The sequence below is a fragment of the Lutjanus erythropterus genome, chromosome 9, assembly GCF_056507025.1.
Source record: "Lutjanus erythropterus isolate fLutEry1 chromosome 9, fLutEry1.hap2, whole genome shotgun sequence".
In the NCBI taxonomy this organism is placed as follows: Eukaryota; Metazoa; Chordata; class Actinopteri; order Lutjaniformes; family Lutjanidae; genus Lutjanus; species Lutjanus erythropterus.
This window is the reverse complement of record NC_139325.1, coordinates 41,668,319-41,685,669: the sequence shown is the minus strand read 5'-3', so window position 1 is coordinate 41,685,669 and position 17,351 is coordinate 41,668,319. Positions and strand designations below refer to the sequence as shown.

The window sequence follows — 17,351 nt, the reverse complement described above, 5'->3', positions numbered from 1 at the left end:
TTCAAAACAAATCACTGCCGAGTCTCCAAAGTAATCACTTCTGTTACAGCATCTGTCTCAGGAAAAAGACACATTTGCATTTAGAACAACAAAGTAAAACTATTTCCTGCAGTATGAATTACTTTGAACTGGCAACAGCCAGTTCACTGTCATCTTGTCACTTCCCCTGCTTTTCTTCCCTTTTAGCCTCACAACCTCTCTCTAACACCTGTGTTTTCATGGATTTTTCCAGAGTTTATCATCCCCACCTGTCCACCAGATGCCCTCAGAGTTTCTCGGCATTTGCCAATCACCTGCTCCTCTCTGAACACCTGAGACTCACAGCCTCACTGTAAATAAGCTGCATTTTATATAGTCTTTGGACCACTTTTGACTACACTACAGGCCAACATTTACCCCATTCACACACACATTCATACCGAGATAGCACAGGAGCAAATACTGCAAGTACAAGGATACTTCAACATGTGGACTGGAGGAGGATCACAGATTTTCTGATTAGTGGACAACACGCTCAGCCTCGAAGCACACAGCTGATGCACACCTGTGTCTTGTTTCCTGATATGGCTCCAGCATTCTTCTTGTTGCAGAATGTAAGCCTTTGTTCTTTACCATCACCTCTTTTGAATGTTCTTTAAAGGGATAGTTTGGGTATTACCTACAGGAGATGGCAGTTGGCACAACCCAACTTTAGAGAAGCAGCAGGAGTACTAGTGTAGAAAGATAAGCAATGTACTGCAGAGGACTGTATGTAGAATATTTTCATTGCTTTACTTTGCTGTCAGACAGACTTTTTCTGATGTTTAATAGGCTAAATATCATGCAACCATTTTTATTTCACAGATTACAGGAGTTATTGGTCTACTGCTGCCTCCATCTGTTACTCTGTTCGTGTTATTGTGTGACTTCGGTGTTTTGAAGCGTGAAGATTCACACAAGAACACAAACTAACTAACCAATAAAGGCTGAGGTAGACAAACAACTCTTGTACTCTGTAAAGTAAAATTACAGTTTTTGCCAAAGGATTCTGGTGGCTTTGGAGAGAGTGATATTTGGTTGATATAACCTGATGGGACAGGCTGTCTGAGGGCGATTAAAATATTCTAAATATAGCGTACACTTGAAGCCACCTCAGTCTCAATTTAAAACTATTGACCTCTTTGTGAGTTACATAAGGATATTTTTCTGTAGTTGTTTTTCATGCCCTCCACTGGTTTTGATTCTCCTTGAAATCAATTGAAACAAATCTGTGTTTATATTTTTCCAGCCGAAATCATAGTGACTAGTACATGAGCCATTTGAAAGAAGCAAGAACAAATTTTTATTCAGATATTTCATAGCTTTAACCTGATTGATTTTTTTTGGTGGCTAAAATACATTTTGCTGCTCCACAGCAGTATTTTTCTTAGCTTCCTCCACCAATACTCCTGCCATCAACTGTATGGATGAGTATTTCATACATCCCCACTTCAAAAACAACCTAACTTATCCCTTTAATTCTGCTCTACCAGTGTCTTAATTTGTGTTTTCCTCCCTGCTGCACCTGAAATGTGACATTTACAGTATATACATATATATATATATATATATACATATATAAAAGAATGTTAATGAGAACGGTTTAGTGCAGATTTATTTGTTCCGGTCTTCATGCAGCTCAGAAATATCCAACACATTCAGTTTAAGGTGACAGTAAAGCAAACTGATGAAAGGAAACCACATGAGAAATATATATTCCACCGCAGCTCTTAGTTTCTGTACTATTTCTGTCACATGCATATGCAAATAACAGAAATGTAAATCCCTTTTCACAGCAGTTAGCCTCTTTTTGATTTCTTCCATTTAATTAACGTGAGGTCTTTATTATTGTAGAAAGGTTCCGGTACAGCTAGACCTGCCTGACACACATTCAATGATAATACTCAACAGCACAGCCGAGATGAAGAAGCACCGAACTGATAGACAAGAAGGAAAATTGCTTTTCCAAAAAAAAAAAAGAAAAAAAAAAAAAGAAGGAAAAAAAACCAGCATGTGAAGATTTGCAATTCAGATACCAACACTGATTTTAGAGTCATTCCCGGTTTGTTTTGGCAATTAGCATCACGCTTTTCGCTCCATCCCCTCAATCTGGGAGTTAATAAGAGTGGATCAAAATCCAATCAGAGCTGATTGCTTCGACTCTGTATCACAGCACCTCTCTATATTCTGACACTTACTTTGATTCCCTCTCAGCTCAACTCGACTGTCCAAGGAGAGCGGACAGGGGCCTGACATTATTGAGCTGCAATCAGCAAGTGGCCGGCTGTTTAAGAAAGAAGCAAAGTTAGGGACGGAGCTGCTGTGCAAAGCTCCTCCTCAGCATTATTTTCTCACACACACATACACGCACACACACCTCCCTGGGGGATGACAACCTGCCGCAGACAGCCGCTGGTGACGGCCTGGTTCAGGGAGCAACCAGCTGTGTTACAACAAGCCACACACAGCTTCTGTCAGGCAACATCGGCCAATCAGGAAGTATGGTAATGAGTGGGGGAAGGGAGAGTGGTTCAGGTTCAGGAAAGGGAGCAATTAGATTAGAAAATGGAGATAGCGGGAAGGATAGGAGGACGGCGGAAGAGAGGTCAAAACACAAACGGAAACTGAGGGAGACCGTGATTGAGGCAGCGCTTGGCCCCAGATGCCTGGGATCCCAGCAGCGCGCTGTACGCGGCGACATTTACTGTAGGCCAAACAGCTGGGACACGTGGGAGAGCGCCAAGACAAAGAGCTGGATGCAGAACGAGAGAGCAGGGAGCGCGGGAGGGAGAGGAGGTCTGGTTGTCTGTACGAGCTGTCACGAGACGTGGGAAATGCCGCTTTGGCTAATTAGAGTCAATGAGACTATACAGAGCGAAAAGGTTCAGATCCATGGGAAAAGTCATAGTACACAAGTTCAATGCGAGGTCAGAGGGAGGGCGAGTGTGGGTGGAGCAGACCAATGAGACGATGCCAGCAGTGTTTGGTGTGTGTATTTTTGGTGTGAGATAAAGTCAGCAACACTAACAAGACTTTCTAATAATAACAGGGCATTTTACAATAAGACTACCCTTAATAACTGGCTTATAATTAGGTTATAAATGAGGTTATAAACAATTTATAAATAAGCTGTAACAACACTTAAACTAAACTTTTACACCAAAATTAGCACATATATGCGGGTTTTTAAATGTAGATAAACCCACTAAAAATAAGTGATTACCCCTTTTCCCAGTATTTCCTGGTTTTGCTGCTTCATAATAAAAGCTTTTAAATGACAAATTAACAGGGGGCTTTTATTGAACAGCCACTTGACTAGAGAGGAGAGGAACGCCGCTGTGCTGGAGCGATGCACCAAACCGTCGAGTCAAACCGAGTTAAGCCGAGCAGCAAACGTGTACGAAAAAGTAGCAAAAAAGTTGCAGAAGTCACTGATGGAGGCGACAGACCTTCGTTGTCTTCGCTGGAGAAGGGGTCAAAATAAGTGGATCATATTTACATCACCGCCAATTGGAACTGGAGCTGATCAATACCTGTGACTAATAAAGAGTCACTTCACCTGGCACTGATTGCCGATTTCCCATTGAGGACAAATACAGTTTTAGTGGGTGTTAGTGAGTTTTTGTTCAGTGTAAAATGGGCTTTAAATAAAAAGGTGCAGTACTCTGATACAAACTACTCATTATTTGAAAACCCAATAACTAGTTGTTCAATAGACTGTCAATGAAAATGTGACTATAATCGTTCTGTATTTGAACTGTGTAAAACCGTTTGTGCTCATGTGATACACAATTGGAGTAGTTGTTATTCCAGTGATGCAACTCGAGGGCATCGGGGGCCGAATTCAGGTCAGTCATTCATCCCACATTTAAAGTGCTGACGCCACGCAGCTCGCTCTCACACGTCCTGAGTGTTGATGCTTGTTTGATGCTGAGTTCTTGTTAAAGTCTGCAGCGCAGCTCTGCACAACATCTGTGACATTTGTTACATTCGACCACGAAGCTTTTGTTACTGTGACAGTAACAAATGTTGATCTGTTGTTAGGATAAAGATTTATTGAACCACACGTTGTGCCGCCAGTGTATAATTTTGCGTGTTTTTCTGCTGTCTGTTGTTGATTGCTAACATTCACAGTTGCATTTGCTCCTCTAAATTGTCTTTATATTTCATTCAATATTTATCTAAGAAGCTATCAAGGCGTTTTATAGTGCAGTGATTCTCAAAGTGGGAATCGGAGGCACTGCGCCAGGGGGTTTGTGAAAAGTTTTCAGATTAATTCATTTAAATTGTCATGTTATATACAGAGAGAATTGGCAGTTAGATGGATGGAATTTTAAAACGACCACCTACGGCAACAAATGAAGTAAATGAAAAACAAAAATAAGGAGATATGACGAGCATCTCTAATATGGCTTTATTGAATTGGACGGGTGGCTGAAATGTCTTATATGCCTGCAGTGTCTTGCCAGTGAGGAGGTGAAGCCTGCCAAGTTGTGTTTTAGCTTTGAGTTAAACATTTTCTGTGTATCTGTGTATGTTCTGAAATTCACCTCAAATTATCCCATTTCTCTTGATTTGCACTTGATATTTTGTTCAGGTACAGCGTTACCTGATACAGCTAATAGAGCTGATGTCAGTTGCATTGTTTTATGGGTATTCTGTGTCGAGACAAAACAAATATTCTTGATGCATATCTAATGTCACACATTTCTCTTATGTTGTTCTATCACATAACTAAGACTGTAGAGGTGGAAAATATGAGGGGCGGTCTGCAGTATATTTTCTATCTTGTAAAGTGTCCTTGGCTGAGAAAAACAGGACAACAACTGCTGTTAGAGTGCGTGTTCTTGGCATGATTGTGGATGTGACAAATATAGAATATGAATTTTAAATAGCTGTCTTGATTATTGAGGGGGATGCATAATTATCTGCACATCACTTACAGGCTTAAGACGACTGAAAACCAGAAATTATTGCATGCTCATTGACTCCACTTGATTCCAGCATATTTAACTACATAATGTTTCGACTGGCGGTAGCTGCGTTTTTGGTCTAATGCTTTTTTTTTATTGTGTTTAGACTGAGTGCAAAGCAAATTTCAAAGGTGCCATGATAACATATAAAGTCAATGCAAAGAAACAAATTGGCTCCAGGTGGCACAAACTGAGGCACAGATGCGCTCGTGTGAATTTGAAATTGAGTGGAAGCTTGGGTGAAAAATTTGGACTAACCAGAGACTTTATGACTCATTTCATGAACAGACAGATATAAGAAGAAAAGGAGAGTTTTGTGATCAGAGGCTGAGCTGACTCACAAACAAAACACAGGCACATTCACACATATACCACTGATCTGTATACTGATAACTGCAGTCAAGGATGCGCATTTCCTCTCAACTTAAGGGATAGCAAAATTCAGACCTGGATTATTTTCTCTAGTTTGTGCTTACCGGTGCACCTGTTTATGCATCTGTGAGGCAAAAGAAGTAGAAAACATGACAGTCTAAAACAATAAAAAAATACCTAATTATGTAGATGATAATAATACTTATTATAAATATTTAAACATCTTTTAAACTTCAGTTTCTTTGCATTGGACAAACAATTAGTGCACTGTGAAAATTAAATGTTTTCTTCTTATCTTTCTAAGAGTACTCTTGATTACTTGCAAATTGTTTTCTTACCCAAGAGAAAAGAGGAAAGAAAAGAAACAAATCAGCGGATATGAACAGAAATAAGAGGAAATTTGTTTGTAAGTGGCGTCCTGTATGCACCATACATACATTTGACAATTTCAACTGTTACACCAGTTTTCAGACTTTCCTTCAAATGTCTTTGAACTACTTAAAAAGAGGAAACATCAGGCTGCATCTCTAATCTGATTTGTGTCTTTTCAATATGTGTAATTGATTACAAGTGTAATTCTTTAGGAATGAGATTATTCTAATCCTTTTGCATTGAGTCTGTCACTCCCCACCCTTCACACCTTGACAAACCACACTTCCTCCGGCAGACGCATTCAACTAAAGCTCATACGTGTGACATTGTTCAACCGTTTCGTGCAGGCTGTGACACAATGATGTGGCGTGCTTTCAGCGTGCCACACAACATCATCAGGAATGCAATAGAGGAAGAAAAGGATTTCTGGAACAGGCCTGCTAGCGCCAATCAGGAGGCAGCTCCTGTGATGTAGCTAGAGAGCTGATTCAGTTCGGATCCCAGCTCTTCCTCGCGGGCACAAATCCAGAGGTTCATTGTGAAACCACGAAAGAAGCAGAACAGGAAGAAGGAGAGGGAAAAAAAATCATATGCTGTCCCCTCGGGGCGAGTGAGTGCGTTGGCTAAAAATACTCCTCCAAATTTCTCAATCACACTCTGTCCTACTGCGCCACAATGCAGGAGCTTTAGAAGTTAAAAGGCGTGGAGGAATTAACACAAAGAAATAGGCCGCCATTGCAAAAAGGAGAAACGTATTCCTCTTTCCCCCCTCTCTGCTCCTCCTCATTCCCTTCTCCCCTGTTCCTCCACCGCTGGCTGCCTTTAGAAATGGAATTAATCCGTCTGTGATCTGTGATTTTGTTTTTTTTTCTTTCCTTCCTTCTTCATTTCGGTGCGACATGAACACCCTGTCCTTTCCCCAGAGGGATGCTATTGCATGTGTGTATGATTCACGAGGCGGTAGATATTAAGTAGAAAATGAAACCGTCTTTGCTTGCTCTCTGATCCCCTTAGTTGAGATGAGTAAATAAGGAATGGTTTCAATTAGGCAGTGGGAACACAGCCGCTGGCGACTTCTTAAGTTGGCTTTAATCGCTGTGTGAGCTGCTAATAATCTCATCCAGAGGCCTTTAAATACACTGACTGTACATTTATTTATCAGACCAAACTTTATTTATCATGCCGTCCCCAGAGCGAAGTCTTGCCCAGTGCTAAATCTCATGCTGTTGTAAGGATGTTTACTATGGTTACTATGCCCTAAAATCGTGTTATCCAAGGAGAATCTCTTTGTTTGTGCAGATGAGAGCAAATTAGCTGCTGCATAACTGCTGTATGCAAGTGTCAGTATTGATGTTTTCTACTGCGAATATTTAGGGCTTTGAAGGAGTCTGTGGTTGATCAGACAGGCAATCTGGTAAACCTTACATGGCAAACTGGCAGCCAATTACTTCATCCCGTCTTTTTGTTTACCCTGGAAGTAAATTCTTGCACATATCAACAGAGAAGAGCCCCGAACTCACAGGAACAAATCGCTTCGTGACAAATAATGAGAAAAAAGGGGCTTCTGGCTGACAACCAACAAATTGGTTTTCTGGAAAATTGTGTTAGCGCAGAGCCGTCAAACAGACAGTGCCATTAAACACAGAGCAGGAAACAAAAGTATAGGGGGGATGTATGTATGAATGTATGAGGAGGGTGTGATGGCTGGGTCTGCAGGCTAATGGAAGGATGCAACATCAGTTGCTCGCTGCTCATGTTGGATGACAGATCAGTGGTCAGAATAACTTTTGTACTGCTGTATGAATATCAAGAGTTGTTTCTATCAAGGGTAACACTTTATAACAACCATCATTAATAACTCAGAAAGTTATCAAACTTTTGTGTGAACAATGAAACAATTAGTTTATTGTTGCACTGATTTTATATACTATATTAAAAATCTGTTAATGGTTACCACATGTAACCTCTAATAAATCCATCATGGACTACATATTAGCTAATTCATAATTAGTTTGTAAATCATCTACAAACATTATTTGGAAGGCTGTTAGTTTTAGTTTAGTTCAATCGACAAAGGATAAAATACAATGATAAAAAGAAATACCAGCAGTATCTGACATCATCAGAGATAACATGAAACAGTCTGCAACATCAGCAGAGTAAAACGGATTTGACAGTAAATCAGGATCAAGTTTAAAAACATCATTAAAAATGTCTGAAGCTACTTCATCATTATTTTAGTGTGTGAATCACCTGCTGTGTAAAATTTAAAGTGTTAATATGACCTGGAGCAAATGGGAAAAAAATACTTTCAGCATAAATGTAAAGTTACCTAACAGCTGCACACATGGTGTAATGTTAATGCTAAAAGGCTGAGCTGAAGCTAGCTTACATCTCAGCAAACATTGGTTGGATGGTGAAAGACAGCAGGTACGTCTACATGATAGATGACAGAAATACACTAATTAGCGTGGGAAAAGGAAGCGCAGAAACTTGATTGGTGCAACAGAGACAGGTCGTCCAGCCAGATGAGCTGAACCGCGATCGAGGAAAATAGCCAGGATAAGAGCTAAGCTAACTTGCCTTAGACCTGAGACAGCGAGCCAGAGAGAGATGAATCATCGTTGACCCACTGTGATTCTGCATCAGCCCACATCCTCTCTCTCAAACCCCCACAGAACAAATGCAGATGCAGTGGGATCTAACAAGTTTGTCTGGAGGTAAAGTTACTACAGCTGGTAAGCTAGTGTTAGTTAGCCGGACATGCTAACATTTGCAGTTTATGTTAGAGCAGATGAAGACAGTAGTATCACAAAGTATCACTCTTCTCAGAGCCTCCTGAACACCATGTCAACATGTAGAGAAATGGAAAGCCCTAATTATGGTTGCTAAGCTATGATTGGATAGTTGCCGTTTGGAGGCTCTTTGACTGAAAAACATGTTGAAATAGCTGTGGTGTGATTTTTCTGTACCAAATTTGCCTTTAAGAAATTTTGCATCTCCTACGATTTGAAAATTTCAGAAAGCCATGTAGAGATTTTGATAAAATTCTGATTTAATTGCGCAGCCCTAGTTCGGTCGGTGCTGGACTTGAACCAGCCACCTACCAGTTCCCATGACAAGTCCCTGCAGACTGAGCTTCTACCACCCTGTTCTGGAGCTTTTGATCAGATCACAGATCTTCATCAGGACATGGGGATCTTTCCAAGGTCAAGAGTGAATCTTAGCTTTTAATCCAACATGGACGAGGCGTCCTTGAAGTGCTTAGCAACAAAATGGAAATCTGAACATTTACAATTCAATGACAAGTGAGCAAACTCCATCTGCTGAGGAAGATCATGAGATATGATCAAATGCTCCAGAACAGCTACTAGATGGAGCTTGTGGTGAGATTGTTTTCCTAACAGCGCTCAGATTGAACCATTTGATTATCCAAGTGTGAAAAATGTAGATAAGAATGTGGCCCACCCAAAATAAAAAGAGAGAATGACAAATAAGAATATTTGGGAAATGACAAACAACAGAAGAAATTATGAAGGAAACTAAAATAGTCTTGATATGCTGAGTTTGCGAAACAGGATGTGGTTGTGTGTGTGTTCAAAGATAGGAAGACTGAGGGAGGGATTGTGTGTGTAAAAACAAGCCTCATCTGGTTCTGCAATTCAGTTCAGAGTGAAGATGTAAACATGCAGTTTTGAATATGCATGCACGAGAGAGTTCATCTCAGGAGCAGAATAAATAATTAACACCCGTTCAATTTATTTCTCTAAAGCTGACCTTCCACACATGGCCACACATATTTAACTGAGTCATCACTTGGAATTAGCAGCTGCCCTCATTTAATGTGTCTGTTATCTGGATACAATCCAAATATGATTCAATACACATAGAGAGCAGAAGATGAGGAAAACAGTACAACAAACGGAAGAACAAGAGGGCGAGGAGGCGAACAAGGAGAGGGAAGATAACAAGAAGGCAGAGGAGGACAAGAAGAAGTAAGAGATGTGATAAAGAAAAGAAGAAGTGGGAGGAAAAGTTGAAGAAGGGGACATTTCTGAATGACTTCAGATGAAATGATTTAACATTTAATCAGCGACTGACACAAACACATGGATGACTCGTATGAATGAGTGATGAATAACACAAAGGCTGTGGTTCTCATGCGTGTCACTGCAAGCTCTCACACAGGCTTGGAGAGTAATGGATTACAGTAATTACAGTTACAGATACTAATGAGACTTTTTAAAATAAAGAACTATATTCTACAATGCTCAGTGCACAAACACCAGCCAGTCGTACAGTTGTCAATTCATTATCATGGCCTCTAGTTAAAAAATGCTTCATTGGGTGGAAATTTCAACATTATTTTGTCTTTACTTTGTTTTTACTTTACTGAATAATATTTTGGGACTTTTGGGTCAAAACAAAAGCCTCAGGTCAGTTTACTCAAAGTTTGAATGTGACATGTAAATAGCATATTTAACAAAGTACATTTAAATGTTTATTCATTCATTCATTTTCTGTAACCGCTTATTCCGTAAGGGTCGCGGGCTGCTGGAGCCTATCCCAGCTGTCATTGGGCGAGAGGCGGGGTTCACCCTGGACAAGTCGCCAGTTCATCGCAGGGTTGACACATAGACAGACAACCACTCACACTCACACCTACGGGTGAGTCACCAATTAACCTATCATGCATGTCTTTGGACTGTGGGAGGAAGCCGGAGAACCTGGAGAGAACCCACGCAGGCACGGGGAGAACATGCAAACTCCACACAGAAAGGCCCTGATCCAGCCGGGGAGCTGGGGGATCAAACTCAGGACCTCCTTGCTGTGAGGCAGCAGTGCTAACCACTGCACCACCGTTGCCCATTTAAATGCTCATAATTACCATTATTAATCTAAACATGCATTTGTTGTTAACAAAGGAAGAAATAGCTGCAAAAACTATTAATAAACAACAAACAAACAAAAAGTTTCACCATATTTGATACTGAGGTAATCCAAAAGTCACAGAAAGTAAGCAAGTTATGTTACTTTAATACTGTGATGCTTGGATTAGGTTACTGACAACATTTTTAACTAGTGATTAGTAAGCGTATCAGAATATATTTTTGAAGTAACTCTCCAAACCCTGACCACACATAATGTTCAATTGCTGCCCTGCTGAGGGATGAGATGAACTTTTATTTCAACAGCACAGTAAGACATCACTATGACCACAGGGTCTGAAAACACTGGTGCTCATCTCTCTCACACATTATAAAATTATAATGTCAGTGTTTTGCTTATTTGAGTGCCTTTATCACCTGCTATTATCACAGTGGCGTGACCCTGGAGGCGACTACAGTCCACACACCCCGCTTACTGGCATGCATTTACTTGTTTTCAACATGTGGCCGGTGTGCTTCTTAAACCACCTCAGGAACCTTGGAAAAGCTTCTGCCTTAAGTGGTCTTGGCAACTGGAGAGCAATGCAATATTTTAACTGGCGCTCAGACTGAAAACAAGACTGTGGTAAAGCAATGCAAGAGTGGCTGTGGTGGGAAGTGCTGCTTCAGGTGGTAGTACAATCCAGGAAGTCCAGTTAGCCAGGTCCATTAGTCTGAAGAAGGCATGTTAATGATTAGTCATTAATCGATTAATACCTGTTAAGAATTTAACTGATTAAAAATGTATTACCATTTCTCTGGAGCTCAGGGTTTCTCGCAGTTTGGTTTAGTCCGTCTTGTTTGTCTAGAAATGACCTCGGTTGACACTGTTTTGTTTTGTGGAGCCATTTAATGATTTTACTATTTTGTTTTTGTTTCATTAATGAATTTTTTGCACACTACTAACAACAAACAAATGTCCTGCTAGAATATAAAAAAAATCAAACTGAGAAAAAGACAAGTGTTTTGCATCTAATTAATCATTAATGATTAACTGATCATTGATTATTAACAGTTTCTGTTGGAACCAAAAAGCATAACATCTGTGACCCCAGTCTGAAGACTTATGTGATGACAAAACACTGCACAGCTGTTTAAAATACATGCATGTACAACTCTGGAAAATTATTACAGCAACATTTATGTTTTTGTGGCGACAACCCTGAAGTAAATGGTAGAAACACAGCACACCAGAAATGAGCCCGCCTGCACATGTTTGATTGGCCGCCGCAGCACCTTGTTAGACAGTGTGGCAAAGCTGGGCGAGACAAAGTCGAGCCAGGTTCAACTTTTTTGCTGTAGCACTCTGTATTGGCACTTCCACTGACAAGCTGGTCTCATACAAATTAATGACGATTTATTTATATATATATGTCAGCTCCTTGATGTACCCGAGACACATGGAGTGGTTTGGTATAAATTAGGTTTCCCACCTCAGATGACTGCGACTGCAAGTCACTACTTCCACTGCACACTCACAGCGCTGTGTAACTTTTTTTTTTAACAAGGAGATGGCGCAATGGGAGCATGATTATAGAAATATTAAAGGAATATTTTATCAATACTACAGGCAGCAGTGTGTCTCTATAATCCCCTTGCTCTGCGACCACATGTTGCCACTTGACACTTTGATCATCAAGGTGACTCTACACTGTGGAGTAGGCTTTAAGATAGTACAGTATAGAACTGAGTATTTATAGCAGCTTATAACAGAGGTTGTAAAAGTGGGAGGCGGGTCTCTCTTAACAATTTCAGGAGAGGCTCAGTGAATGCAAGTGACAAAATATTACATTAGTTATCAAACAGTGATCACACAGAGTAGCATAAATGTGTGTGCTTTGGTTAGAAATATACACTAGATTGGGGGAATTTTCTTCGAGGCAGAAACTAATGAATACCCTTGGACCTTTTTCTAATGTATTTGGTGTAAACTGAAGTTATGTCAAACAACAATATAAAGATATCTTGGCTCAGCTGTCGAGTGTCTGTGGGATCAAATAACATAATCATGATACTGTCCAGGAACTGAACTAAACAAAGCAAGTAAACTGAAGAGCTGTCTTATCTGAAGGGAGACCATCAGTCTCAGACTCTGAAAACCCCTGATTTAGAGAAGTTTATAGAGTCACTGCAAAACTTTCGGAAAGGTGGGAGAAAAAGACTCATCTGCTACTCCGCTGCAGACGGTGCCATAGATTTATCAATACAAAGTTCGACTATCGATATTTGGTCGGTGCCACAGATTCTACCATGCACAAACCTCAGTCAGATGAAGGCTCAATGGGCCTCATGCAAAAATACTTTTCAGGGATGCCCTGATACCGATACCAGCATCGGGTATTTTTACTGTCCTCACACACTCGTACTCATAAAACTACTCTGATACCCCAAACCCGATACCACATCACGAAAAGTAGCCGCTCGATACAAACAAATATCTTAAGATCTGCCATGATGCAGAGTTCAAGGCGTTTGCTTAACCTCTTTTTTTGGACACACCGTCATCATCAGTGAGAGACTCGCTGTCCTCAACATCATCCACTAATGACCGCAGCGACTTCGGCAACTGTCCATAAAATTCCATGTAAGTCCATGTAAAACTGAAATAAATGCACAGAGTGCAGCTGTAGTGGGTGTAAACTAGCTGATGCCTCTGCAAATTAATCCGAAGACGAAGAAAAAACACCGCCGCCACAAAGTCTGTAACCCTCTTTTCTTCATAATAAGCTGCTACAACTTCTCTTTGTGTACTTAATCTTCACCAAAATGGTCTGTACGTGCAACTTCACTCTTTGGGGTTGACAGCAGGGTAAACAAAACTGTTGCACACATGGCACCACACTCATACCTGCCCCCCCCTAAACAATGGCAGGTAGGAACTAATTAGCTCTTAGACAAGAGGGAAACTTAAATACTACACATGTAAATGTGTCATTAAAGTGCTGTAAATGATAATTAAATAAGCATATATAGCATATATAACGTCATTTATAACACTAAACTTAATTCTGCAAGTTTAATAATATTGTTGTGAAATTATTATACTGAAATATATCATATGCACAGTAAACCGCACAGCTTAATAAAGAACACAAAATCAGTAAAGTAACTTACTACAAATAACCTAAAAAACAGCAACAATGATTTGTTACATTTAGAAAGTGACCATCTAATGAAAATAAAACATGTTTTAAAAGTTATAGTAAGAACTTTATTGGCATTATTAAGTACTCGTATCGGTACTCTGTGTCAGCAAGTACCCAAATGTAAGTACTTGTACTTGGTCTGAAAAGAAGCGGTATCGGTGCATCCATAATATTTTTGTAATTTTATCTTAAATTTCTCTTGCTTTTTTGTACAAAATGCTTATATGAACATGCTTTGTCAGATTTAGCAAATGCTCTTAACTCTATACAAAATGAAAAACATGAGAAATTAACATTAAAGTCCAAAAAAAAACAACATATAAGGCTTCGCTTCCTGCCCCATATATCAGGAAGTGTTCATCCATAAAAACAGCATCAAAGAATAAGAACTTAACGAACTTTATGTATCCTTATGAGTTTACAAGAATCAACTATCTTCCTCCAAAACTGCTTACCCCACTTTTAACAGCACCTCTGCCCCTGCAGTCTCTCTGCTACTGGGAGACGGAGAAGGATGGAGAATAGCAAGTTAACAAGGAGGAGGCATTAGGGTCATTGTGCTGACAAGGTGGACGGCATCTCCCCTCAAATAGCGTACAGTGTAGGTTTAGAAAGACCATTTCAACATCTGTTGAGGATGCTTTTCAAAATACCTCCTGATATTTGACGGATCTGGTCGTCTTGGTTGCATTTGCACTTGGATGGTTAGGTGGTCTAAGACGAAGTAAGTACAGGCAAAATACTGTAAAGCTGCCAGTTTGTATCCTTCAGAAGGCTTGGAAAAAGACAAACACTCAAAAAGTGTCAGTTTGCCTTTGAGCAGGGCACTACAGCCCCGAACTGCTCAAGTGTAGCGTCTGTATTGAATAAACAGCACAGTAAGACGGCATTTATTAACTTTCTGTGGATAATTCTCACTTTTCATGAATAATAAAAGAAAAAAGATCCCTCAACTTTGAATTGAAATCCTGCCTCTGACACTGGCTCACTTCCCCTTTTAAACCCATCTGCCATGTAAGCACCTCTGAGCTGCAGCCTGCCGCATTTCCATCACTCAACACATTTAAAAATAAATGAGTAAATATGAAATTAATAAGCTGAAAGATTGGAGCGCCGAGGCTCTGCACACACACACGCGCCACGCTCCGCCTCTGGGAGAAATGGTTCGACCGCATTTGCATGGGGGAGAAAATAGCCCGGCATATATTATCCACCCGCTGCAACTGATTTTCTGATCCTGCTGCTCCTATCCACCACATCTCTCATCCAGAGATATTGCCTCACCTCATCACGATTAGAGAATTGTTTGTTTCGGCTAATGGTAATGGCTCAATTAGCAGCTGACGTTTTCATACTGGTGCACAGCATCTTAGAGGACAAAGTGTTTTTATTTTCTTTCAGATGTAAAGAAGTTGAGGAAAATGCCGCTGTGCCGCTTGGGAGAGGAGAAGTTTATTTCTGGTATGATGCAACATGACTTCAGTTTCAGACAACAACAACAAATAGATGAAACAAGTAGATGAGTCCTGTGTGTGAGTCCCGTTTTGCTTTACTTAATCCCACTATAATACAATTTTAAAAATATTTTTTATTATAATAACAATGGATCACAGGACTACTAGTATCTGAACAGGGCTGCTCAGCTCATTGTTTTGGTTTTCAGCCCACAACTTTACTGTTTTGCTTCACTCTCTTAATGTCATTTTTGAATGTGCATTGTTTTCTTTTACAGGCAGCCAACTTTAAATTTTACTGCTAATTTACTTTATATTATTGGTGGGAGCTTTTTTTTTTAAAAAAAATCAACACAGGAATGTAAGAAACTGCAAAGTACTGTAATGTCAGTAATCAGAGAAGATATTAAAAAATGATAAATTGATGGTATTGCTAAATTATTCCAAATAGCACCTACTTCATGCCACCCCCCAAAATATGCACAAAACAAAATGGTTTTTCTTATTCTAGATTTTCACTAACTGACATGAGACTGTTTAATGTTTTAAACCACTCGGTGTGCAGACTGTTGAAAAATGAAGCTAAGTTAACCCAGCAGTGCTGATGAAAGGAGGAAGCAGGAGGACACTAAAAGACAGTACCAACCCCAGTCACAGCCTGTGTCCCCCCGCTGCAAGAGGTACAGAGGTATCCACTGCCTGCCCACCTAACTTCAGAAAAGCCTCTTCCTTTAGGCTGTGAGACTCATCGATTCATCCTCTACACTCCACCATGACTAACAGTGTATTTTTATGACTTATTATTTATTTAAGGATGTAAACAGGGGCAGAAAAAGGGATGTTGAGGGCCCCAAATACTAAATTCACTTCTGATTTCGTATCATTGCAACCAAAAGCGTCTCAGCTAAAAAAAAACGCTGAGCCTCCAGTGCGCTCTAAAGCACGCCCAGCTGTCCGTTTTTACGCGCCTGGCGTCTGTCCACCAAAGGTGGACGGAGCCCCTAACTTTACTGTACAGTGGATTCATCGGTGATGCAAACAGCTGCCTGCTGTAGCTGGAAATGAGGTTGATGAGAGCATGAGAGTGAACCAGAACAGTAACATACATGTTACAGGGACTCATTCATTAAAACATCTCACCAAAGGCCCAGTTGTAGTCAAAGACCACCACTTGGTGATTATAATCTTGATCTCCTTCTAATTGTTTTCCCAAAGCAATCGTTCTGCAAAGCCACGATGTATATTCCCTGAGCAGAATTAGTAACCAAACCAGATCCAAACCTGTGCATCTTCATAAAGTCTTGATAAAAGCAGAGGAACATGAATATACTGTAATTGGCCTTTTGGAACTGGAGGCACCACCCCACTATTCTCTCTGTGAAGTAGTCATATTGTTATTCAGTGTCCAATTAAAATGGCCTTAGTCTCCTCAGGAGCTCTCCACTCCTGTGAGGACCACCTGCAGTACCCTCGCTTGGTCTCAGCAGCCCGCCTTAAGTCATTAGCCTTCATACAGGCTCAAAATGGAAATGCCAGTAACTCCTCTGTCCTCCCCGCCGCCACCTCCTTTATTTTCTCTCTCCTCTCCCTCAGCTCCGATTTCTCTCACCCCTTTGCCACAGGAGGGGGAAGTTTCTCTGCTTGGCTCCTCTGCACATTTAGCCTATTTTTCTGCCTCTGCTCTCTGCGGGGTATCTGCCCCACTCTCTTCAACTCTTCTTCTCTTCCTCTGTCTCGCTTTTACCGCTACTTTTTTCCTGCTCCCCACCACCCCAAATCCCCCCAAAACCCCTCCATCTATTCCCTACACTGAGTCGAGGAGAGTGAAATCTTTGAAGGGTCTCTTCTGCTCTTAACCTCGTTCTGTGCCTCTACATGTGAGTGTCTATTTTCTGTATTTTTCCGTCATCTCCTCCCCTCAGTGTCAAGCCCAGGCGAGGTAGTGTATCAGTGGCGTTGTGGTGAAATGAAAAACTGTGATTTAGAGTTGGTCAAATATTGGCTCGGATAAACAAAACCAACATTCACCATATATTTTGATTGATTCTTCTTGTTGTTATTGTGCCATAAAGCAATCATGCAGTTTTT

General features: G+C 40.5%; 1 protein-coding gene across 1 annotated transcript in view; it reads right to left on the bottom strand.

The window, feature by feature from the left end:
- rftn1b (raftlin, lipid raft linker 1b) overlaps positions 1–17,351 on the bottom strand; it is a 152,157-nt gene that overhangs the window by 83,316 nt on the left and 51,490 nt on the right. The window lies entirely within an intron of this gene.